Source organism: Bubalus kerabau, chromosome 8, assembly GCF_029407905.1.
Source record: "Bubalus kerabau isolate K-KA32 ecotype Philippines breed swamp buffalo chromosome 8, PCC_UOA_SB_1v2, whole genome shotgun sequence".
In the NCBI taxonomy this organism is placed as follows: domain Eukaryota; kingdom Metazoa; phylum Chordata; class Mammalia; order Artiodactyla; family Bovidae; genus Bubalus; species Bubalus kerabau.
This window is the reverse complement of record NC_073631.1, coordinates 34091975-34117343: the sequence shown is the minus strand read 5'-3', so window position 1 is coordinate 34117343 and position 25369 is coordinate 34091975. Positions and strand designations below refer to the sequence as shown.

The window sequence follows — 25369 nt, the reverse complement described above, 5'->3', positions numbered from 1 at the left end:
GAGTCCGTGTCGGTCTGAAACAAAGCATTCTTTCCCCTTCACGCCATTAACTCTGACCCTGGCTCAAAAAGGTGGACGGTCAAAAAACAGGGGCTGTGGAGGTAATGTTAGTGTTTATCTTCCCATAGACCCAAAGCGGCAGTTCTCAATCTAGGCTGCATGTTAAAAATCACCGTTGTTCCAGGGTTCACACTCCTGATTTGTAAGAGAGCTCTTAGAGCAGTATTTCTCAACTTTCAGAATCACCTGGTGCTTTGTTCAAACAGATTTCTGGGCCCTACCTCCAGAGTTTCTGATCCTTTAAGCCTGGAGTTGGCCTGAGCATCTGCATTTTAAGTAAATTTCCTGGTGCTGCTTCAGGTCGCGGCCCTCTCTTTGTGAACTACTGTCTCAGGGCATTGTTTCTCAACGTGTAGTTCCTGCCCAGAGTATTTCAGTTCAGAATTACTTAGGAACTCAAAAGCAGGCTCAAATGCAGGAGAGAGGCCTGGCTGATGAGGCGTTGTTTCGCGCTTCCCCACATAAGTGGAATCGGGAGGAGAAAAGCACCCTTTGAAGAGTCTCCTCTCCTTTCTTCGCTCCTTCCTTATTTTACCTGCAGCTATTCAGTTTCACCAGCCCCACTGAAAATGCAGCTCAGGCTCGGAGTTTAAAGGGGGTGGCCGCTGGGAGCTTGGATTTCAGCTGGGAAGCTGGGTCACCGCCGGCTTCCTCAGAGCTGGAAGACTCTGAGGAAAGTGTGCTCAGAGGTTGAGGGCCTGCAAGCCCGGCCAGGCGGATGTGCCTGAGGAGATGCAGGTGCTTCCCCACCCCTGCCCCTCAGCTGTGCTCCAGGGGGAAGCCGGCGGCCAAGAAGAGTATTTATAGCCTCCTCTGCCGGCTGGTTCCTGCCCCAGGACCCCAGCCTGCTGCTGACGAGACGGGAAGGTCAGCGGGCTAGGTGGAGGGGGCCCAGCTGGCCTCCCTGAAGAGTTGCAGACGTTAGTCCCCCAACACCTGAAGTTACAGACACAATGGGATCTCCAACAGGGAGAAACTAAGGGCATGGGAAAAGATGTCCCATTGTTCTTCCCTGGCTCCAAAAGAAGCCGTTTGCCCAAGAGAAGCCCACCACAGGGAGGCCCTGCCACCATCTGCAGAACTGGCTTACAATCATTCTTGCCAATAATCGGGGCAAGCAGGTCCATGAAGCCCCCTCAGCCCCCACTTCTAATGCCCAGCCCTGGAAACCAGCATCCTCTTCCAGATCCTTAACGCAAACCTGTCAGCAGAAACAATCGCCCTTTTTCTCTCACATCCTTGGTTTAGTTAGGCCTTTGAGTTACAAAGGAAGGTGGAGGTAACACAGCGGTCGAGGTGGTTACCTTGGGCCAGGTGGACAGCCCCGCTTATTCAGGTGACTTTGGGGTTTCGGAGGTGGGGCCGCTGTCCCCACTTGTGCAGAAGAGGATTAGGGAGCCCGTGAAATACCTTGTCAGTATTTATGGGGCTGTGTTCTGCACACAGCTTCTCAGCACACAGCTTCTAGGTGAAATTGTTAGCTCTCCAGGGGAAAGCCAACAAAACAGCAAGTGTTCCAGAAGGGGTTTCACTTCCTAACTGGCAGCGAGCCGGAGATCAAAACCTATTACTCGGAGCTACAGGTGGAATTCCTGCAGGAGACACGAGCTGTCCTATTGTCCTGCCTGGGGTCACTGTGCATGGACCGAGCAGGGGTCCCTCTGTAGCCAAGTCAGGGACTCGTGGGCCGTTTTCTCCCTGAGCTTGACAAGCATCCTATCTCTACAAACAGGAGACCTGGAAGCCTTATGACGGGTGTAATTTCAGGAACCCTTCTTGAATGCAGAAGGCAATATATATTTTAGTTTTCCTTTTTTAAGAGGAAGTGGGTCAGAGTGGAATGACAGAGGTAGAGGCAGTTGAAGTCCGTGTAAGGGCTGGAGCCGGGCACATGGGAATGATAACCAACTGTTAGTTTGCGCTTTCCAGTTGTCTGCACAGCGCTGAGCGCTTTCTGGACGGGATCCATTTAATCCTCCCGGTCACCCAAGGAGGCAGATGCAGCTGTACTCCCTCCTTTAGGGCAGAGGATACTGAGGTCTAGCGAAGCCAGAGGGCTTGCTTTTTGTCCTGGATGAGGATGGCAGAGTTGGCATTCCAGCTCCCTCTCCAGGAGCCTGGGCCCTCTGAGGCTCAGGGGCTGGTCTCCCCCAGGAACTCTTCTTGCTGCAGGCTTTCCCTAGCATCCCGCAGACAGGGAGGTGGGGCTCAGTGTCCCCTTGGGAGCGTGTTCTAGGCACAGCCTCTTGGGCCAGCCCAGGGCTCCTGGAGACCCCCCTTATCCCATTCCTGCCGGTGCCCACACACCCTCCCACTTTCCACTGGGACGCTGACTCCTGGTCATCTCCCTCTCTGACAGAGCTGTGCAACTGGGGCGACTTTGGGTGCACTCTGTGAATTAGATTCATGCTGGTTCATGTCATTGGAAGTGTTTTGCTGACTCTTGGCTGCAGCGGGCTGGGGCAGGGAGAGGGAGCTGAAAGCAGAGAAGGCAGCTGGCAAATGCCTCCCTACGCCCTCCCCGGACTACCGTGGAGGTCGGTGATGCTTTCCTGTTGTCCTCTGGGGTGTGCAGTTGCTCTTCATTGGGTGCTGGTGGGGGGTACCAAACGTGCACAGTGTGGAAGGGGCAGGGCTGCAGCTGGAGCTATACTGCATGGGACTGAAGATCTCTTCAGTCTAGTGGGATGACCACTTTGTATGCTTTTCATCAGGTGGCAGATAAGGCTGTAAGTTTCAGTAAGAGCTTCTCCTTTCTGGATTCCTCATGACTTTTCCATTTTCCGAGTCACCTAAATAAGATTGTCTTCCTTGTTGATTGTTATACCCCTGGGATTCAGCACAGCTCCTAGCATATGATGGGTGCTTAATTAATGCCCATGCATTTAATAGCAATCCATTAAGTGAATAGCTAGTTGAATCAGTGAATCCATGAACCACTGATGTTGGTCCTAGATTCCCGAAGTTAACCAAAGAGCATGACACTAGCATCTTCTCTGGGATGCCATTTTCAGAGGTTTGGCACGTGTATCAGTTGCAAGAGCAAGAAGCAGTCACTGGAATTTAAAGTGCAGTTTATGGGAAGGGGACACCTGTGAAAAATAAAACAGGAGGCAGCAGGGTGGGGTGGGACAGAGCACTCTGCTGATCCGACACGGCCAGAGGAAAGGGAGTGGTAGGCAGGAGTGTGAGGCCCAGTGGCTCCCCTGGCTGGAGGCAGGTCAGCGACTGCAAGGCCTTCCCTGAAGCAGGATCTGGGTGCTGCACCTCTATGCAGTCAGGAGAAGGGTGCAGAGCTGATCCGGGCGTGACTGATTGCTTTTCCTTCTCCAGGCCGTGTCCTCTCAGATTGCTTTTCCTTCTCCAGGCCGTGTCCTCTCATCCCGTGTGTCTTCCATCAGGGCCACCCCTGCCTCCCTCGCCTCTGCACCTTCCTTCTCTCCATCACCTCTGTCTCCACCTTGGGAGGCCTGGTGGCCTAGGACACAGTGGGCCTCTCTCAGCATTGTCACAGTCTCGCTCTGGCTGGTTTCTAATGACGCAAACTCAACAAGCTCAAGCCTCTCTGAAGCGTATTCCTTTCCAGGACAATATTCTCTCCTACATTTCCAACTCTATCATGGGCACTGTCAGGTCCTGCCGCTGAAAACCTAGCAGTCTCTTCCACTCCACTCTTGGCTGTCCTCCTGATGCCTCCAACACCTCATCCACCTCCTCCAGTCCCACCGCTTGAGAAAGAGCTCTTCAGAGCTCTACTCCTGACCTGTAGGCACCTGCAGCAGGCCGGGCCGGAGCCTGGTGGGGCTGGATCAGACATCCAGAGCCCATCAGCACAGGGCAGACAACATCCTTGTTTTAGGCAGTGTCTGGTTCTCAGGGTCTGAGTAAACAACCAAAGTGAGGAGGTCTTTGTTATCAGCAGGGGAAAAAGCCCGTTTGTTCTGTTGAGTCCTTGCATCCTGGCCATTGGTGCACTGAGGAAACAATCCTGTTTACTTAAGGTAGATTGCTTTCCCTTGAAAAGTGCTGGTTCTAACTCCAGACCTTTCAACTATGTTGTGAGTATGAAGTGGTGTGTTAGGTACTTCCTCTCTTTGCAGTCTCTTTACCCATCATACTTAGAGTGGCTGCCACAGTCTTTTTCCTTTCCTTTCTTCATTCATTCATTCATCTGCAGACAGTTGTTGGGAGAGAGTCACATGAGTTTGCAGTTATGGCCATGGGCTCTGCAGGCAGCTTGCCTGCACTCAAAGCCCAGCCCAGCCACTGCCTGGGAGCATAGTCGATTCAGTATCACCTCTCCCCACCCCAGTTTCCTCATCTGTAAAGGAGTGTAGTTAGAACATCCATCTCAGAGGTTCGTGAGGATTAAAAGAGTTACATGTACCCGGCACATGGAAAGGGAATTAAAAGGGTTCTGGATCCGTAACATCAAATCCCCGCTCTAAAGGCAGTGTGGGTGGAGGCGGAAGGAGCTGGGCGCAGACAGGACGAAGGCTGGTGTGAGCTCTGGCTGGGAAACTTAGAACTTATCCAGTCTGCGATGCTTTTGTGTTAGGGGGCTACTAGAACAATGAAAACTGTATTGTTTTTGAAATTATTTATAGACTAGAAAATTAGTTTCAACATAGTGCTCAACAGTAAAGAGTGCTGTTCGAAAGTGATTATATGAATAGAATTCTTTTAAAAGATAGAATGTTGCTCATGTGTGCAAACCAAAATTTTTAAGTAAAAATTTTATACAGATTAAGAAAATATAAGCAAAATACAATTCAGGCATACCTTGTTTCATGGCTTTGTTGTGCTTTAATGTGCTTCCCAGATACTGCCTTTTCTTTTTGTTTCCCCCCACACAAAATGAAGTTTTGTGGCAACCCTGTGGCAAGCAAGTCTGTTCAGCACCATTTTTTCCAGTAGCATTTGCTCACTTTGTGTCTCTGTGTTGCATTTTGGTAACTCTGGAAGTATTTTAAACCTTTTCATTTTTATTATATTTGTTATAATGATCTGTGATAAGTGATCTTTGATGCTATTATTGTAATTGTTTGGGGCGCCATGGACCTTGCCCATGTAAGACCGTGAACCCGATAAATACTGACTGTTTTCTGACCACTTCACTGACCAGTCATTTCCCCTTCTCTCTCCCCTTCTTTCAGCGTCCCTATTCCCTGAGACACAGCAATTTTGAAATTAAGCCAGTTAATAACCCAACAATGACCTCTAGGTGTTCAAGTGAAAGGAAGAGTCACATGTCTCTCACTTTAAATCAAAAGTTGGAAATGAGGGAATTCCCTGGCTTTCACTACCAAGAGCACTGGTTCGATCCCTGGTCGGGGAACTATTATCCCACAAGTGGCATGGTGTGTCCAAAAAGCCTAGAAACGATTATACCTAATGAGGAAGGTATGTTGAAAGCCAAGATAGGCTGAAAACCAGGCCTCTTGTACCAGTTAGCCAAAAAGTGAATACAAAAGAAAAGTTTCTCAAGGAAACTAAAAGTGCTACTCCAGTGAACACATAAATGACAAGAAAGGGAAACAGCATTATTGCTGATATGGAGAAAGTTTTAGTGGTCTAGATAGAAGATCATGGGGCTTCCCTGGTGTCTCAGTGGTAAAAAGCCCACCTGCCAATGTAGGAGATGCAGATTCAATCCCTGGGTTGAGAAGATCCCCTGGAGGAGGAAATGGCAACCCACTCCAGTGTTCTTGCATGGGAAATCCCATGAACAGAGGAACCTGGCGGGCGACAGTCCATAGGGTCACAAAGAGTCGGACATGACTTAGTGGCTAAACAACAACAATAGAAGATCCTACCGGCCACAACATTCCCTTAAACCAAAGACTAATCTAGAACAAGGCTCGTCCATTCTTTGAAGGCTGAGAGAGGTGAGGAAGCTGCAGAAGAAAAGTTGGAAGCTAGTGGACGGTTGGTTCATGAGGTTTGAGGAAAGAAGCCATCTTCATAAAATCAAAGGGCAAAGCGAAGCAGCAAGTGCAGATGTAAGAGCTGCTGCACATTATCCAGGAGATCTCATTAAGATTGTTAACGAGGGCGGCCACTCTAAACAACAGATTTTCAATGTAGACAAAGCAGCCTTATTTTGGAAGAAGATAACCCAGTAAGTCTTTCATAGCTTGAGAAAAGTCAATGCCTGGCTCCAAAGCTTCCAAGGACAGCAGGACTCACCTGTTACGGGTTAATGCAGCTGGAGAGCTCAGGTTGGAAGCCAGCGCCCAGTCACCATTCTGAAGATCCCAGGGCCCTCGCAGATTATGGTTCCTCTATTCTGCCTGTGTTCCGTAAATGGAACAACAAAGTTGGGGTAACAGCACATCTGTTTACAACATGGTTTACTGAATATTTTAAGGACACTCTTGAGACCTACCATTCAGAAAACAACATTCTTTTCAAAATAGTACTGCTTAGTGACAACACACCTGGTCACCCAAGAGCCCTGTTGGCGATGTACAGTGAGATTAATGTTTTCATGCCTGCTAAAACAAGATACTCATTCTGTAGCCCATGGGCCAAGGAGTAATTTCATAATTTTATGAATATTATATTCATAAAAGGAGTAATTTTATAATTTTAAATAATAATTAAATAGTAATTATTATTTAAAAAACACATTTCACAATGCTATAGCTGCCATAGATAGCAATGGCCCTGATGGATCTGGGCAAAAAACAGGGAAAACTTCCTAGAAAGGCTTTACCATCCTAGATGCCATTTATGAACATTTGTGATTCATGAAAAAGGTTGATATATCAATATTAACAGGAGTATGGAAGAAGTTAATTCCAACCCTCATGGATGACTTGAAGGGGTTTCAAGACCTCAGGAGGAAGTAACTTCAGATGTGAAGGAAAATAGCAAGAGAACTAGAGTTAGAAGCCTGAAGACATGCCTGCATTGCTGCAATCTTGTGATAAAACTTTAATGGATAAGGAGTTGCTGCTTATGGATGAGCCAAGAAAGTGATTTCTTGAGATGTAAACCACTCCTAATGAAGATGCTTTGTTGAAATGACAACAGAGGATTTAGAATATTAGGTAAACTTAGTTATTAAAGCAGTGGCAGTTTGAGAGGACTGACTCCAGTTTTGAAAGGAGTCCTACTGTGGGTAGATCCTGTCAAACAGCGTCGCATGCTACAGAGAAAACATTCATGGAAGGAAGAGTCAATTGATGCTGCAGACTTCATTGTTCTCTTATTTTGCGAAATTGCCAAAAAAGCAACAACAAAACAAAATAAAAGAAGAAATTACCACAGCCACCCCAACCTTCACCAACCATCACTCTGATCAGTCAGCAGCCACCAACACTGAGGCAAGACCATCCACCAGCAAAAAGATTATTACTTGCTGAAGGTTTAGGTGATAGCATTTTTCTTTTTTTTAGCAATAAATTCTTTTTGAATTAAGGTATGTGTGTTATTTTTTAGATACATTGCTCTTACCCACTTAATAGACACAGTGGAGTGTAAACATACTTTTACATGAACTGGGAAACCAAAAAATTAGTATGACTCGCTTTCCTGTGATATATGCTTTGTTGAGGTGGTCAGGAACCAAACCTGCAATATTTCTGAGTTACGCCTATAATACTGGGTTTTCTAAATATTTTTATTTATTTATTTGGCTGCACCCGATCGTAGCTGTGGCATGAGGAGTCTTGTTCCCTGACCAGGAATCGAGCCCTGCCCCGAACCACCAGGGAAGTCCCTATGCCTGTAATACTGTGCATTATTGTCTATAAATACACATTCACAACTTTAATCAATTTTCAGTCATATTTGTTTGCACTGAGGTAAGTTCCTGACACTGTTGAAGAATGTATTTGTTTCAGTCTTTTTATTTTTAATTTTTAAACTAAAATTTACCATTGTATCATTTTCAGTTGCATTACATGATTAGTAAACTTGAAACTGACCTTTCTCTGTGAACCCAAGTATTTTTAACTGAGAAAATACTCTCTCTGGAGTTGCTGAATTATTTAGTAAGCTCAGAGCTAATGCAGCTAAATAGAGGTTCTAATGTTTGATTGATTCTAATGTTTTCAAATTGGACTGTGTTAATATTTCAGCCAAAATAACTTCCCCCATTCAGAGCACCTTTATTCAATGAATACTTTTACCAGGCACAAATTGTCAAATAATTTCTCACTATTTATGATGCTTTTGAATATTTCACTAAAGTTAGATGTTGTAAAATTGCAGGCCTTTGCAATTACATTCCACTTCAATAAAGAATATAAATTGATCCAATTAAAAATAAGAGCTTCGTCAAAAGATCCTTCCTACAAGTCAAGGTATTATATACCTCTGAGCTCCACACTTTAATTTCTTCATTTCTTTCCTTGCTTTGGTAGAGACAGTTTGAATGTGTCCCTGGGTAAGCTTGTTTTAGATCATTATAATTCATAAAGAGCTTTACAACCTGAATTTTATTGTGCTCCATTTATTGAATAATTTATTAAAATATTCCAATTGATTTTCATTAAAATGCAACCTGCATTTAATGAACTATTCCAAAATAATTCTCTAGTTTTCTAGGGCACATAGGTTGATTTACAAAATAGTTATTCAAAGGCTCAAACATTTCTGAAATCAGCTTCCTGATGGGCAACAGAGAACGTGAAAAAACGTGCACTGCCGAGCTGACGTTTTTATAGTTATTGTTGATGCAAGGGCTTCGTTTTGAGAGGAGTGACTGGATGCTTAATATAAGCTCTATCAGAAGAATTTTGTACTTTGGTTACTTTGTTTACATATAGAAACATTTGTAATTTTCGACAACCACAGTTTCTATTTCCTTTGGTGGAATATCACAGTTCTTTGGAGACCATCATGGATTGTGCTCGAGTACAGTTTTCCAAGTACATTCTGCTCTGCAGCTTTCTTAATTTGTTAAGAACATTATTTTTCCACAAACCTCACTTTCACTCTTCACTTTCATGCATTGGAGAAGGAAATGGCAACCCACTCTAGTGTTCTTGCCTGGAGAATCCCAGGGACGAGGGAGCCTGGTGGGCTGCCGTCTAGGGGGTCGCACAAAGTCGGACACGACTGAAGTGACTTAGCAGCGGCAAGCTTTCCTTAAAATTGTATTCTTATTATTACTATAAAACACATCTTATCTTCAGTCAAACTTTTGAACTAAATTTATAACAGTAAAACAACATCAGCTGTTTTACCTGAAAATAAACTGCAGACAGTTTTACTTTGATTTCATGAACTGTATGGGGGGAAAAAAATCACATCAGAGTTGGAATTCACTGATTTTCCATTTGAAGTATCTGAAGACTCTAATATGAAAAGGGTTTTGTGCAACTGTTTGGCAATTCTTTTACTAATGTCACCAACACACACACAACTGTTGGTTCACTTTTTGCTTGTACAGACTTGGAATACAAATGGGCAAAGTTAATTGAGAAGAGTAGTTTGATCTAAATGAAAACTCATGCTTCACTGGTAAACACACCTTCTGCAGCTGCTCTTGTGAAATTATTGTTTGGGAGCACAGCCTTCCTAAAATAGTTCTAACTTTTAAAGTAGAGGCTGGAACTTCTTCAGTAGACTTGTATTTGGTTTTTGTGTGGCCCATGATGTTACTGGGATCTGGTTCGGTTCAGTTCAGTTCAGTTGCTCAGTCCTGTCTGACTCTTTGCAACCCCATGAATTGCAGCACACCAGGCTTCCCTGTCCATCACCAACTCCCAGAGTTCATTCAAACTCACGTCCATCGAGTCGGTGAGGCCATCCAGCCATCTCATCCTCTGTCGTCCCCTTCTCCTCCTGCCCCCAATCCCTCCCAGCATCAGAGTCTTTTCCAATGAGTCAACTCTTCGCATGAGGTGGCCAAAGTATTGGAGTTTCAGCTTTAGCCTCAGTCCTTCCAATGAACACCCAGGACTGATCTCCTTTAGGATGGACTGGTTGGATCTCCTTGCAGTCCAAGGGACTCTCAAGAGTCTTCTCCAACACCACAGTTCAAAAGCATCAATTCTTTGGCGCTCAGCTTTCTTCACAGTCCAACTCTTACATCCATACATGACCACTGGAAAAACTATAGCCTTGACTAGAGGGACCTTTTTTGGCAGAGTAATGTCTCTGTTTTTTAATATGCTATCTAGGTTGGTCATAACTTTTCTTCCAAGGAGTAAGCGTCTTTTAATTTCATGGCTGCAATCACCATCTGCAGTGATTTTGGAGCCCCCAAAAATAAAGTCTGCCACTGTTGCCCCATCTATTTCCCATGAAGTGATGGGACCAGATGCCATGATCTCTGTTTTCTGAATGTTGAGCTTTAAGCCAACTTTTTCACTCTCCTCTTTCACTGTCATCAAGAGGCTTTTGAGTTCCTCTTCACTTTCTGCCATAAGGGTGGTGTCATCTGCATATCTGAGGTTATTGATATTTCTCCCAACAATCTTGATTCCAGCTTGTGCTTCTTCCAGCCCAGCGTTTCTCATGATGTACGCTGCTGCTGCTGCTGCTGCTGCTAAGTCGCTTCAGTCGTGTCCGACTCTGTGCGACCCCATAGACAGCAGCCCACCAGGCTCCCCCATCCCTGGGATTCTCCAGGCAAGAACACTGGAGTGGGTTGCCATTTCCTTCTCCAATGCATGAAAGTGAAAAGTGAAAGTGAAGTCGCTCAGTCGTGTCCGACTCTTAGTGACCCCATGGACTGTAGCCCACCAGGCTCCTCCATCCATGGGATTTTCCAGGCAAGAGTACTGCAGTGGGGTGCCATTGCATATAAGTTAAATAAGCAGGGTGACAATATACAACCTTGATGTACTCCTTTTCCTATTTGGAACCAGTCTGTTTTTCCATGTCCAGTTCTAACTGTTGCTTCCTGACCTGCATATAGGTTTCTCAAGAGGCAGGTCAGGTGGTCTGGTATTCCCATCTCTTTCAGAATTTTCCAAAGTTTATTATGGTGGTGGGTAGTAAATATTATCAATGATATTGTATAAGTTGCATATTCATCAGTTCTCTTGATACATGAAAATTCAGTACTTAAATTTAACATGCACATTTTTTGTTGATTGCTGCTGAAAACATTTATTGCCAAATTTTGTAAAGTGTTACCAAATAGTAAAATAAATAGTTGTAATTTTATCCATATTTAAAGGAAAATCCCTCTACGGCAAGAATATTCAGATTACTTGTTGTACTCTTTACTGTAGCACTGCTCAGTCTCTAATTCCTGTGTGTTTCTCACAAGAGCCTAACATATTTATTTCTCTTATTTTCCAGAGACTGCACTGACGGCAGGCCTGGTGGCTTTGTGCGTCTTTCAGGCCCCTGCACTCGCCAGCACACACCTGGTGGCTGCACCAGATGGCCGGCAGGAGCTGTGGCGCCCAACAGTTCACCCCCAGCTTCCAAGACCAGGAGGAGTTATATACACGCTTCATTTTATCAGCAGTAAGTGCCCCGTGTGCTGGCCTTGAAAAGGAGATGTTAGTTTTCACCTGTTCCTGTTTTAATCTAGGAAAGCTCAGGAAAAGAGACAATTTATGGCTGATCATCTTTCAGGTCTCAGCATGTATTAAAGTAAGAACCCTATTTACTGCCTGTGGACCGTACGTCCTTGCAGGAAGTTGGAAAGACAAAGTGGACACCCACCAAACTCTCCCTCCCCAACACGTGCCTGTGTGCTCCGTCACTCAGTCATGTCTGTGACTCTTTGCAACTCCATGGACTGTAGCTGCCAGGGTATATCCCAGCAACCCACTGGAGTGGGTTGCCGTTTTCTCTTCCAGGGGATCTTCCCAACCCAGAGATCAAACCCACTTGTCTCTTGCATCTCCTGAAATCCGCAGGAGGATCGTTCACCACGAGTGCCACTAGAGACGCATCCTCCCCAACATGTTTTAATTCAGTCATCACCAACAGTAGTTTACAGAAAAATAGAGCATCTAGGACAAATGCCAAAAACTACACGGGGCACCAAGCATGAACTGGGACTCTTTGGGTGAACTGGGATATGTTAGCTCACTGGCTACGAGTGCTATCATCATAGCATCCCTTTGTGAAAAACCCCCAACAGCAAGGGCGGTCAAGAAATACCTGAGCAGAATCTTAAGATAGGTTGAAAATTGTCAGTCAATGTATGAAAAGCAGGGTTTTTTTTAAAGTTGTTTGCAAGGGTTTTATTTATCTCAGTTATCACAAAAACCCAATGGGTGGGCCATATTACTCTGATTTTGTTGCTGCTGTTGTTCAGTCACTCAGTTGTGTCCAACTCTTAGCTACCCTATGGATTGCCAGGCTCCTCTGTCCATGAGATTCTCCCAGCGGAAATACTGGAGTGGGTTGTCATTTCCTTCTCCAACTCTCATTTTACATGTGGGGAAATCAGGGCTTAGAGGGGGTTAAGGAATTTGGCTGAGGTCCCCCAGCTAGGACTTGGAGAGGCTGGGATGCAAGCAGAGGTCTGTGACTCCAGCACTGGGGGGCCCGGTAGGTCCACCAGTGGTTCTGCGTATACAGTGGCTCAGCGTTAGAGATGGCGAGCAAATTGGGAAGGGACTTCATGTTGGCAAAAACTGGGGTGGGGTTGTCTGATGAGGATGCTGCTGAAGATGGGTGGAGGGCAGGTTGTAACGGGCCTGGGAGGCCAGGCTAACTTGAATTAAGTCCTGAGAGTTGCAGAGAGCCCACCGTGAAACTCCCGTTGCCCATAAAGACTGGTGACTGCAGTCTTCACTCACCTCTCCCTTCCTCTCCACTTCCTTACCCGTGCTTACCGTGTGTGTGTGTGTGTTAGTCACTCAGTCGTGTCTGACTCTTTGCGACCCCATGGACTGTATGTAGCACTCCAAGCTCCTCTGTCTATCGAATTTTCCAGGCAAAAATAGTAGAGTGGGTAGCCATTCCTTTCCCCAAGGGGGTTTCCCAACCCGGGGATTGAACCCGTGTCTCCTGCATTGCAGGCAGATTCTTTCCCTTCTGAGCCAGCAGGAAAGCCCACAGTTGTAACTGTGGCTAAGTTAAATACTTCCAGTGCTTTACTGGATACTGTCTTGTATAGTTTTCTCACTGTTGTATGTGTGAGTTTGGTCTTTTCATGCAAAAATCTCAACTTCTTTAAGGCAGAGATTGATGTTGCTGTAGATTTCTTAATAATTCCTGCTTGGTGCTGAGCACACAAGAAATGTTCAGAAAGACATTTCGTGATGGAAGGAGGTTGTCAGTGAATGGGTTTTGGATTGCATTCTGTTGATTAATATCGCAATTTTTTAGAACTTTGACTTGAGTTTGAACCTGCTTTAGTTCTGCTTTTTTACACTCAGCTGCTTGGTGTTGTTCCGCAGCTCCCCCCATTCACCCCTGAAGACTTCCCTTTGGTTCTTTGTGCCTGGGGCTTCTGTTTTAGGTGCTTAACCTTGCTTCATGGTTACACTTCCTACCTCCTTTTCTGCTCCAACTGAGTAACAGGTTCATTTTCTTCTAGACGTTCAAGGTCGGATGAGTCCAGGTGGGCAGACAGTTGATTTATTAATACCTTGTTGACCAGGCCCATTGGTGGGTTACTTGATTTTAGTCTCGACTGATTAATCTTCACTGCTTTTGGTAAATCTAGTCAGATCTAAATAGGACTAGAATTCTGGAACTGTGATATGCAGATTGGAAATTGCCAGCCACAGGTGACTATTTAAATTAATTAAAATTAGATAAAATTAGATAAAATTTAAATTTCTGTTCCTCAGTCACACTAGTCACATTTCAAGAGCTCAGTAGCCACAGGTGGTGAGCAGCTACCCTATTAGCAAGGATTTAGAATCTTTGCATCCTTCCAGAAACTACAAGGCAGTCGATTGTAGGCAGGAGTATTGGGTTAATTAACAAATCCTGGGCCAGCGCTGAGCACTATAAAACGAAGCTTTGATAACTGATTCTTCCTCTGGCTGATTTATAATTTAATATAATATTAGTATAATATATAATTATTAATATAATATTAATTAATTAATATAAAATTAATATAATATTAGGATTCCTAGGGATAAAATGACTTTGGAGCATTTAAATAGCCCTTTGTTTAAGTGTCTATGAATTGGAGAAGGCAGTGGCACCCCACTCCAGTATTCTTGCCTGGAAAATCCCATGGACGGAGGAGCCTGGTAGGCTTCAGTCCATGGGGTTGCAAAGAGTCAGACATGACTGAGCGACTTCACTTTTACTTTTCACTTCCATGCACTGGAGAAGGAAATGGCAACCCACTCCAGTGCTCTTGCCTGGAGAATCCCAGGGACGGCAGAGCCTGGTGGGCTGCCATCTATGGGGTCGCACAGAGTCGGACACGACTGAAGCGACTTAGCATAGCATAGCATGACTTCCAACAAATCTGTGAGCTGTGAGTTCTTCCAGAACAGGGGACGTGTGTTAGCTTTCCATCTCCCAGGCTTGAATTTGTGTTTGGTGCAGAAAGGACTCAAAAAAAATATCGGGATAATGACTAAATAAATGCTTGGAAACATCATTTCATTTCCTCTATTGCTGATTATAACTATTAGGCTCACAAATTATGTTCTGAAATATACCTTTTTTTTTAACCTATTCTTTTTTTTTATGCTGTATATTCTGAGAACATGAAAGAAAGAAAAAGTTCAGAAATGAAATACAGATTCATTTGAATGAAAATATGCGAAATCTCTGTTGGGGGGACACAGAAGGAAAGGCTCCCAGGGGGCCCATGTGGGGTCAGTGGAGGCCTTACTCTGGGGGTGGCATGGCCCTAGTTGCCTTTCTTGTGGAGTTGGCAGGAACTGACATGGGGCATCCTGACTTTGGAGGCTGCAGGTGGCCTGTCCCTGGGTCAAGGAAGGCAGCACAGACTGTGGAAAGTCAGCTTCCTAGCCCTTTCCTTCCCTGGAGGGGCCACTGCCAGGTCCCTGTGATGCTTATCTGTTCTCTGCAGATCTGTGGAGTGAGGTCATCCAGGAAGTTGGATCCCTTTGATACAATTATCTCTGCGTCCTTGGCTCTTTGGAGAATGACCAGTGACCCCCATGCTTCTTACGTGGTCGGAACAGCTGTTGTGGGGTGGGATGCCAGGTGTAGGGCCCTGTGTATATATGTGTCCTTCCCCAGCTGTCAGGATGCGGGCCAGTGAACGGAGGTGGGCTCCCCCAGGAAAGCACGCTCACACTGCGACAGAGGAGATGAGAGGGGAGAGGAGAATTTAATGGGTGGTGGGGAATCTGTCTCTCTGTCTGTCTCTTTCTCTCTCTGTCACACACACACACAGACACACACACACATACGTGCATATAGACCTACATTCACCATGACAAAGCCCAGAAGTGTTTCCTTTTCAATTTGTCTCAGTTGACAACCAGTTAGGCCAGTTCTAAGGGCTCACTCTTCCTGAAGGGGTAGGGGTGGGTGACTTTAGGGAATGAGATTTCTCCACAGCCCTGAGCCCATCTTTTGCTGTACTCCCTCTTGTATCTGGACACCTTCTCTACTCAGTAGGAATCCTGCATAACAGACCCCAGATCCCCACAACTGGTGCCCCTCTCCCTCTCACTGGCTCAGCCTCACCTGTGCTTGACTTGTCCACACCAGAAATAACTCGTTTGGGTCTTTCTCTATTCTGAGGCTCCCTTCGCTCCCGCTGCTCCTGTTTTTCTGTCTTTCATCCCTGGTTGATCACTGACGTGTGCTCTGAGCCATCCGACGGCGTTTGTTGGCAGAAACAGCAGGTCTGACGGTTTAAGCACTTTTCTGTCTGAGCCCATGAAGCAACCCAAAGTCCTTAGCATTCAGGGAGTTAGAGAGCATTTCTCTAGAAAGAGACAAAACTCCCATTGTGTGTATGCAAGTATTGTTCATATCATATGTAATCCATAGCGAGTAACAAGCTAGAATAGTGAATTGTCGGCTAGAGATCATGAGGGACAGTTTCCTGCTTCCCATTAGTGGGGTGGGGGGGGGGGCAAGAGCTGTGGGTGTTTGTGGTTCAGTCCTCCCTTCCTCCTGGGAGTGTTTTCCCAGTCTTCACTCAGATGCTGTGGTAGCCAAGGCCAGGGAAGGAAACACATGACTGCACTCCAGGGTTTAGTGGAAGGGCTGCTTACAGATGGGGTGGGCCGGGGGCAGGGGAGCACTAGGAGGCAGGTAACAGTGGGAGCTGTTACCACCGGGGGGCTGGGGGTGAGGGAGGGAGCGGCTAGAGCTGGAAGGGTGGGAGGCGCCCTCCAGGGGATGTCCCTCCAGAGGAGCACAGCCTCTGTTAGAACCGCAGCACAGCAGGGAGCGAGCTGGGGGGACAGTCACTCCTGCCCTGTTCGCCTCCCACCTTCAGATCTTCCGCTGGTGTTCTGGGGTCAAATCCAACTAGAAGCCAGGGAGCAGGACAGCTGGGGTGGTGCATTGTGAAGGGGGTGCCCCGAGGGCGCAGAGCAGAGCAGAGAGTGAAGCAGGGCCCAGGCATCATGCCTCCTCCAGCAGCCCCTGTGCTCTGGGAGAGGAGCCTCCACCCCCAAACACATCTCCTCGGACTCTGTCAGCTAATCTCCAGCCAGAAGATCCACCCCTGGTCACAGTGCCTAGTTCAGGACACACCACCCAATTTAGGCCAATGAGCCAAAATTTTTTTCTCTAGAGACTTTTAAAAAAGAAGATGCTTCATTTTTAAGAGAGCTACTGGGAGAGAGTTTTCTCTTTCTGCTAGACATAAACAAGGGAACACATAATCCCTATAGCTGCTTCCAGCCAGTTTGCAAACATGCAGACAGTCAGCTTTAAGAATGAAGCAGGTACTGCTGGAGACAGGATGAGAAGAAACTGTGACTCTGGTGCCATGATTTGGCCCCCAAAACTCACCCTATGACTACATGTTAATCACTCAGCCAGTACCATCTTTTTAGTGCTTACGTCAACTTGGGGTTTCTGTTACCTGCAACCAAAAGCATCTTATCAAAGCCACTAGTGTTGGGCCTGGAACCAGAGAATATTCTTCTAGTCAGTGCATTGCAGAAGGGGAAGCACCGCAGGGCCAGACAAGCTGTAGTTTGCTAGCAAAAACTGTAGCATGCATGAGAGGGAGGGTAAGAATAGGACCAAGTCCAGAACGCCTGGGGCCAGCTGGAATCATGGAGTCAAGGGTTCATGTTCAGTACAGACAAGACTGAGTAAAGTATAGGTCAGGAGTGATGGGGAATGCCCAGGCACGGTGGTGAGTGTGTCTGTCTGACTGGCTTAAAAGGCCTGGGGCAGGCTGCACAGACGGTTTTAAATGAGGTCATTACCTTTAAGCAGGAGGACATGACTGTCTCCAGGTTTCTTGAGAATATTTGGCCGGTTGCGTTCTCAGCATGACCCGTCATGACTCTTCAGGGAGTAAGCCTTTGGACCCATCCTGTGGTTTCCGTCAGGCCAGCCAGGGGCAGAGAAAGGATGAGGAGGGCTTCCCTGGCTGGCCCTTGCTTGGCTGCTGCAGGCAGCAATACAAAATATTCTTCCACCGCATCTTCCTTTGTTTGGGATTTTAATAATTCGTCTCCATTTTAAGATGAAAGATGCGTTCTCTTGGCAGTTCTGTTGGTGAATAGGAGGCTGATGGTAATAGTTAGAGTTATATTTATTGAGCACTTAATGTGTCTTTATATATGTCTGGCTCTCATCCCAGCACTTTATTTATTTATTTATTTAGGTGTTAAAGAGATGATAGGATTTAATTGGACATAATTGATATTATTAGTGTATTAAAGTTGTATGGCACTGGTGCACACAGATCATCTCTTCAAACACATCCAGAAGGTTCATGCACACTTTATTCAGATTTATGAATTTTGGAGTCACCCTTTCTTTATAAATAATGGAGCATTTATATATTCATTACTAGTCCTAAATCTTTTTCTTTTTTCCCCTATGCTTTTAATCCAAGCACTTTATATGCATTAACTCATTTAATCTTTACCATATCCTTTGAGATAGTTGCTATTATTTTTCCCAAGAGGAAGATGAGGGAAATGAGACATCACATGAGTTGAATTTTAAGTGTGTTGGGAAGGGTTTTAGTCATTTGGTTCACCCTCTATATAAAAATTTGAAATGTTGTCTACACATAAGGTAATTTAAATATGTGTATATGGTATAAAGAATAATACAACAAATTCACATATGAATGTGAGAAGTGGTTTGAGCCACAGCCAGTTTGAGAAGTGGTACCTGAAAGTGCTGTGTGTCACTTCCCTAATCCAGAACCTCACACCCTCTCATTTGTGTGGTTTTATTGCCTATAGACCTGTCCAGCCTGTGTCAGGCCTTTTAAGCCCATCAAACACACTTAAAATCTCAATACATTGTTTATATTGATAAGCTTTTGAACTTCATATACATGGTATTATTCTGTATGTAGTATTCTAAATTATGCAATGTGATGTGAAATTTATCCATGTTGATGCAGGTAACTGTTGACTCAGTTTTCACTGATCTGTGATATCTCTTCTTATGAATATACTGTACTTTAGTTTTGCTACTGTGAATGGACATTGGGCAGGGGGTTCTTACTGTTTAACTTTACTGTGTCCACTCCCATACTGTCTCTCGGTGCCCACAGGCCAGAGTTTCTCCAGGGTATAAATCTAGGAGTAGCTGGCTCATCTGTAGGGCATGCACATCCTCGAGTGCCCTAGTTGATGCCTAGTAAGTATTTGTGTCAGTTTGTACTCCCACAAGCAGTGTAGAAGGGTTTTCATTAAACCACAATCTTGCTTACTCTTGGTATTGGCAGATTAAAACATTTTTTTCCCTGAGTATGCCAGAAATTATAATTGCATTTATTTGTTTCAAATCCATACTCAAATAAGACTCATAGATTACAATTGTTTGATATAACTCTGGAGTCTTTCTTGGGATATAGATTTCCTCTCTGTCTCTCATCTTGTTCTTTACAGTGTCTTTGTTGGAGAAATCAGGTCATTTATTCTGTATAGTTTCTGCAGTCTGGTTTTTGCTGATTGCATTCCAACATGTCAATCAGCATGATTCACAGAAGCCTCTGTTTCCTGTAAATTGGAGGTAAGATCTAGAGAGCTGCTCACATTTAGCTTTAATTTTTTTTGACAAGAATGGATCAGGCAGTGTATTGTACTTCCATCCATCAGAGAGCATATATTAATAATATCCAGTTACCTGGTTTTTTTAAAATGATGTTAACAACAGCCATTCATGATTATTACCTAGATTTATTATTTAATTATGGTGTTGAAGTATTAAAATTCTTTTGCTCCCACTTCATTTATTAGTTAGGATACTTCTATAAAGAAAGCCTTCTCCTCATCAACAATTGGCATCCCAAGATACAGTTTTGTAAGTAGATTCAGTTTGCTTGATTTGGTCCTTTTATTTACTAGTTTTCGAAGGGACACATTGATACCCTGTGTCCTCTAGATATGACCAATGAATTTTGAAATTTATTATTGCATTTAAAATATATTTGATATTTTAATCCATTGCAGCTATTAAATCTATTGATGCCTAATTGTTCCACCTTTGGCTATTGGGAGCCTATTTAAGTTGGCTTGTACATCCTTTTGACCCATCTGTAATATTTTCCAAATGCTTCTTAATTTTCTGGTGTGACAAGAAGTGCTAGATTCTTTTTTATACATTTTATATCACAGACTTGGAATCAGCCATTTCTCCAGAATTCTGGGAAATGATATTCATGTTTAAAGTAACAATCTGGGTGCTAGGGCTTGTTATTTGCTTATTGTTAACCAGGCCACATGTTTGAACCTTTCTCTCACAACCCACTTTCAATCAATATGGAAATCCTTTCCTTTCCAGAGTCTGGCCATTTTTGCCATCTTCATTACACCAAGTCTTCTATTCTGCTCAGGCTGCTACAACAAAATTCCACAGACTGAGTGGCTTATAAACAGCAGAGATTTGTTCTGACAGTTCTGGAGGCTGAAGACCAAGACCAAGGCGCCAGCCTGGTTGCTTTCTGGAGAACCAGCCCTCATCTGGCCCATAGCTGGCATCCTCTGCCTGTGTCCTCACTTGGTAGAAGGAGCTGGGGGAGCTCTGTGGGGTCTCTTTGATAAGAACACTAATTCCATTTGTGGAGACTGCCCTCATGATCTAAGAAACTCCCAAAGGTGTCATCTTATAATGCCATCAGGTTTGGGGATCAGGATTTCAACATATGAATTTTGGAGGAGCACAAACATTCAAACCATGGCTCCAAGTTGTCTAGGTCATCATCGCCTCTCGCTTGACCTGTTGTGTTAATTGGCGCTCCAGCTTCTAGATTTGCCTTTCTATGGTATGCTCTCCACACAGCATTCTGGTGAGCGTTCTACATGTTAACTCACCCCTCAGTGTCTTTCCAGCTTTTTTGAATAATTTCCAAGTCACCAGTTCGCCCTCACGCATCTCTGTCACCTGGCCCCTGTGCCATCTCTCTCCATGCCCCCCACCCCCATCTTCTACACTCTTCATTTGCTTACTCTGCCCCAATCCCCACCTCTGTCTTCCTCAGGCCTGGCTTAGGGGCTTTTACATTTTTGGGTCCTTCTGCTTAGGGAGCACTTTGCTTTAATGTCTGCATGGATCACTCCCTCACTCCTTTCAGGTCTTACTTAGGTGTTACATTTCTCAGGGTACTTTCTTCACCCAACTAGACAAGGTTTCTCCCCTATTTAGTTACTCATTAGCCTCCTTCCCCTTATTTATTTTTCTTTTAGCATTTGTCACTGTCTGATCTGCATGTTTGTTTATCGTCTGTCTCCCACTATTGGAATATAATCTTTCAAGGCAGGGCTTATCTGTTTTGTTCATTGCTCTATCTCCAATATCTAGCTCACAGCCTGGCACGTAGCGTTCAAGAAATATTTATTGAATAAATGAGTGAGTACAGGTTGGCTTTAAGTGACAAGTTCTCAGGGGAAACCACTTTCCCTTTGACCCATAGCCATAGTTTTGCCTTCATGCAGCAGTTTTATTCTTGTTTTTATTGTTGTCATTCACCCTTTTCCTAAAAGTGTTGGTAGCCCTTTGGAGATCTAACTTAATTCATGGAAGTGGGGTGGCGGAAGGAAGCATCTGCCTTTTGACTTGATATTTTTCAAGGGCCCAAGGCCACATTCATCTTTATGATGAGTGAATATCAGAATACAACCCGAGGCAGCTTTGGCTTCACCACTGTTTAAAAATTCTGAGTTCCTTCTCTTACTTCATTTGGAGGAGGGGTCCTCAGAGGATTTCCCTTACTTTCTTTTGAGCTTAGTTAGGCATTTCTACCAATTATTTCTTTATTTTCTTTTGCATTTCAGATGACCTGGCTGATAGTAGTACTGAATCTGGAACTCATCAAACCTGCTGTTTTTCATGCCCTGCATAGCAACCCAGGGGAGTGACTTGCCCAAGGTCCTACTGTAAATGGAATTGCTGGGAGCAGACCCTGAATCCCTCAGCTCACCATGGTGAGTGCTTTACGTCCACCTTGGAGTGGGGCTGTGCCCTGTTTTCTTAAGAGGGTCTAATAGAACAGATATTTCTAGCTTAATGTTTATAGTCAGAAAAGGTAGAAAGGAACAAAAACAATAATCGCAACACGAGGGTCTCCAGTTCTGAGGAAACCGTTGTCAGCGTTGAGGGCTGTAATAGCCACTTGTAAACGTGTAATGGGAAATAGGTGTGGGGCTTGCGGCTGATGTCAGCAGGGTAGCTTTTGTCAGAAGCTGCTCTTTTTGCTTTTCTTTAGAAGTCAGATCTGAAAGACCCATTTTCCTCAGAATTTCTGCTCCGAGGTGAGGCTGGAGGCCGTCTCCTTTCGCTCCTACCCTTCATTTAGGCTGCACCCAGGGTGGTTTCCAATCAGCATGGAAACATTTGTACCTTGATAATTATAGTAGATTTAAAAAAATGTTTATTGGCTCTGGTGAGATAGTGTTGCTGAAAACAGGCTGTACTTTAAGCCAAATGGCTGCAAGTTTGGCGTGCTCAGAATACTTTGCAAATCAGTTGATAACTGAGATCTTCAGTCAGTCAGTCAATTTTGCTTCACATGATGCCACTGACATTTAAAAGAAAAATCCTTATTTGTCTCATTGAACTGACTGACTTTGGGCCTGAATTGACTTAATTGCATGGTTGCTTTTGATGTATGGTAGATAGAGATTGCTCTGCTGGGTCATCATCAGATGCAACAAATAGGTCATGAATAATAGTGGATAGCCCCACTGGGCAAATGACTTGCTAACTTTTTTCTTGCAAAATAACTTACTGCTGCCAACCTATCAGTAAGTTGGTTTAAAAGGCATGTGAGTAATAGTGCAGTGTTCTGTCCATTGAATTCAATTTTAATGTATCACATCAAATCATTGGGTCAGTCAATCCAGTACCAATTTTTGACAGATAAGGTTTTGATGACTTTCAAAATATAGGCAGTGAGGTATCCTGGGATACCTACCTTTGAAGATTCCCTTTGTAAGAACAGCAGTAAGTTATGTTTTCTAACCACAAAAGTATTACTACAATGCATATTTGGAAATTTCACTCACCTAGAGGTGGTGACAGTTAACACTTTAGTATATTTCTTTCCAATCTCCTTGTCACACATTTTTTACTAATTGAAATGATACTGTATCCTGGTGTGATTTTTTTTCACTTAATTTGCATACTCTTGGGGTTTTCTTCCACTGAACATGATGACTAGAATATTTCCCATGTTATTATCAGTTTTCCATAAACATTTTAATGGTACATAGCATTGCATTGTATGAATGCAGAATAACTTTTTTTGGTTTTTGTTTTTAATTCATTTGTTTTTGGCTGCACGGGGCCTTTGTGGCTACCAGGGGTCTGTTGCTGCCCGGGCTTTTCTCTAGTTGTGGCAGCGGGGGCTACTCTGTAGTCGTGGTGCTCGGCCCTCCCATGGCAGTGGCTTCTCCTGATGCAGACACAGGCTCCAGGGAGCACAGGCGTCAGTCGTTGTGGCACAGGCGCTTAGTTGCCCTGCGGCATGTGAAAACCTCCGGGACCAGGGCTCGAACCCATGTCCTCTGCATTGGCAGGCAGATTATTAACCACTGGACCACCGAAAGTCCCAGAATAGTTTACTTAAACATTCTCCTACTGTTGAACAGTTGGGCTGTTTTTTTGTTATCTGTTATTATAAATACTATTTACCTGAACATATTTGTACATAAAATTGTTTTTCTCTGTATCTTAAATGATTTTCTTAAACTAGTATCATATAATTATAGTAGAATTATTTAATCAAAGGCTATAGATATTTTTCAGCCTTCTGAGACAAATGGCAGAATTGTTTTCCTAAAGGAGTGTCCTCATTTATATTCAGTCCAACAGGACACGAGAGGATTTGTCTCTCCCTACATAGGACCAGTATTATGTAATTCCAATAAAAATGGGGTATTTCTAAAAAATTCTATTTGAATTGGTGAAAATCATAGTTTTTAAAATTTACATTTTCTGGTTAGTCTTAGGATTGAATACATTTTTTTGGTAAGTTTACTAGTAAGTTTAATTTTTCAAAGGGGAGGATGAACTAGTCTGTTCCCTTCACCCGTTTATATTTTGGGATCTCACCATTTTTTTATCAAAGGTTTGTATGAAATTGTTTAAAAAATCTTTATTTATGTATTTATTTAGCTGCACTGGGTCTTCATTGCCACGTGCATGATCTTCAGCTGCACCTGCAAACTCTTAGCTGGGGCGTGTAGGAGCTAGTTCTCCCGCCCGGGATTGAACCCAGACCCCCTGTAGTGGGAACACAGAGTCTTAACCACTGGGCCACCAGGGAAGTCCCTGAAAGTTTTATATACTATAAGTAAATTTTTGTCTTATGTATGATAAATGTTATTATCAGTTAATTATTTGCATTCTATTTTTATTTTGATGTATAAAATCTCTACATTTTTATGTAATCATATTTATCATCTGTTTGTTATTTTTTATATTGAATTTAAGCTTGGGACCCAGAAATAGAAGGTAAAGTCATTAATTTTAGTATTTATTCTCAATAATGTTATTAAGGTATAGTTTATATATCACAAATTTATTTCTTAAGTGTACAATTCAGTGACTTTTAGCAGTTTTACAGAGTTCTTCAAACCTCACTGGAATCTAAATTTGGAACATTTCTATCACCCAATGGAAACTTCATGCCCATTTGCAGTCACTGCTCATTCCTGCCCCTAGTCCTGGGCAAGCACGGTCTGTTTTTGCCTCTATGAATTGCCTTATAGTCAACATCTCATGTAAACGGAATTATACATTGTGTGGTGTTTCATGACTGGCTCCTTTTACTTGGTCTGTTTTCAGAGTTTAGCCATGTTGTAGCACATATCAGTATTTTGTTCCCTATTATGGTTGAATAATAAGTCCATTGATGGGCATACCACATTTTATTTATCCGTTCATCCTTTGATGGACATTTGGGTTGTTTCTACTTTTCAACTGTTACGAAACATCTGCTATGAACGTTCATATACAAGTCTTTGCACCTATGTTTTTATTTCCCTTGAATAGATACCTATGAGCGGAATGACTGGGTCAGCTGGTAAATTTATGCTTAACTTCTAAAGAAACAACCATTTTCCAAAGTGGTTGCGCTATTTCACATCTCATCAGCAATGTTTCCATTTCTCCAATGCTTGTTATTGTAATTATAGTCTATTTATATTTCATGCCTTCATTTGTCTCTATTTTGTTTTATTCGTCAAGGCAAGGATTTAAAATAATTTCCCCTTACTCCATTTGTCATGTCTTTTTATATATTACTTTAGTATATTAATTCATATTTAAATGAACATTATTTTATTTTATTTTCTATCTTTCGGTTGTGCTGCATGGCATGAGGGATCTTAGTTCCCTAACCAGGGGATTGAACCCACACCCACTGCAATGGAAGTGCATGTCTTAACCACTGGACCTCCAGGGAAGTCCCTTAAATGAATGATTTTTTAATGATCTTTTTTCTCCGAGTATTTCCTTTTGATACTCTTCAATATAAAACTTCATCTTTTTCCTTCTCATTTGAGCAAAAGCAAGCATTTCCCAGAAATTAAGTCAATGAAATGCCAGGATAAACTACAATTTAAATTATCAACAAATGCTTCAGATCTTTTTGAAAGTAGTGGAATAAAAGTACTTAAGAAAAGCCAAACATTTGAGTATATTTATTCTCAAAGCATTCACCTTGAGTGAATGAATCAAAACTGATGAAGTGATTCCTCAAGTCATTTTGGAGTACTGTTTTTTTTGAGTTGCCCTGTGGTGCTCCAAGCATATTATTTTGGCCCTCCTAAGTGAT

General features: G+C 43.6%; 1 long non-coding RNA gene across 2 annotated transcripts in view; it reads left to right on the top strand.

Annotated features, from left to right (window-relative positions):
• LOC129659013 (uncharacterized) overlaps positions 1–25369 on the top strand; it is an 84482-nt gene that overhangs the window by 11033 nt on the left and 48080 nt on the right. Inside the window, exons 2-3 of one of the 2 annotated variants that reach the window (XR_008717735.1) lie at positions 11326–11496; positions 21366–21515. This is a non-coding gene — a long non-coding RNA (uncharacterized LOC129659013). The other variant, XR_008717736.1, reaches the window with a different exon arrangement.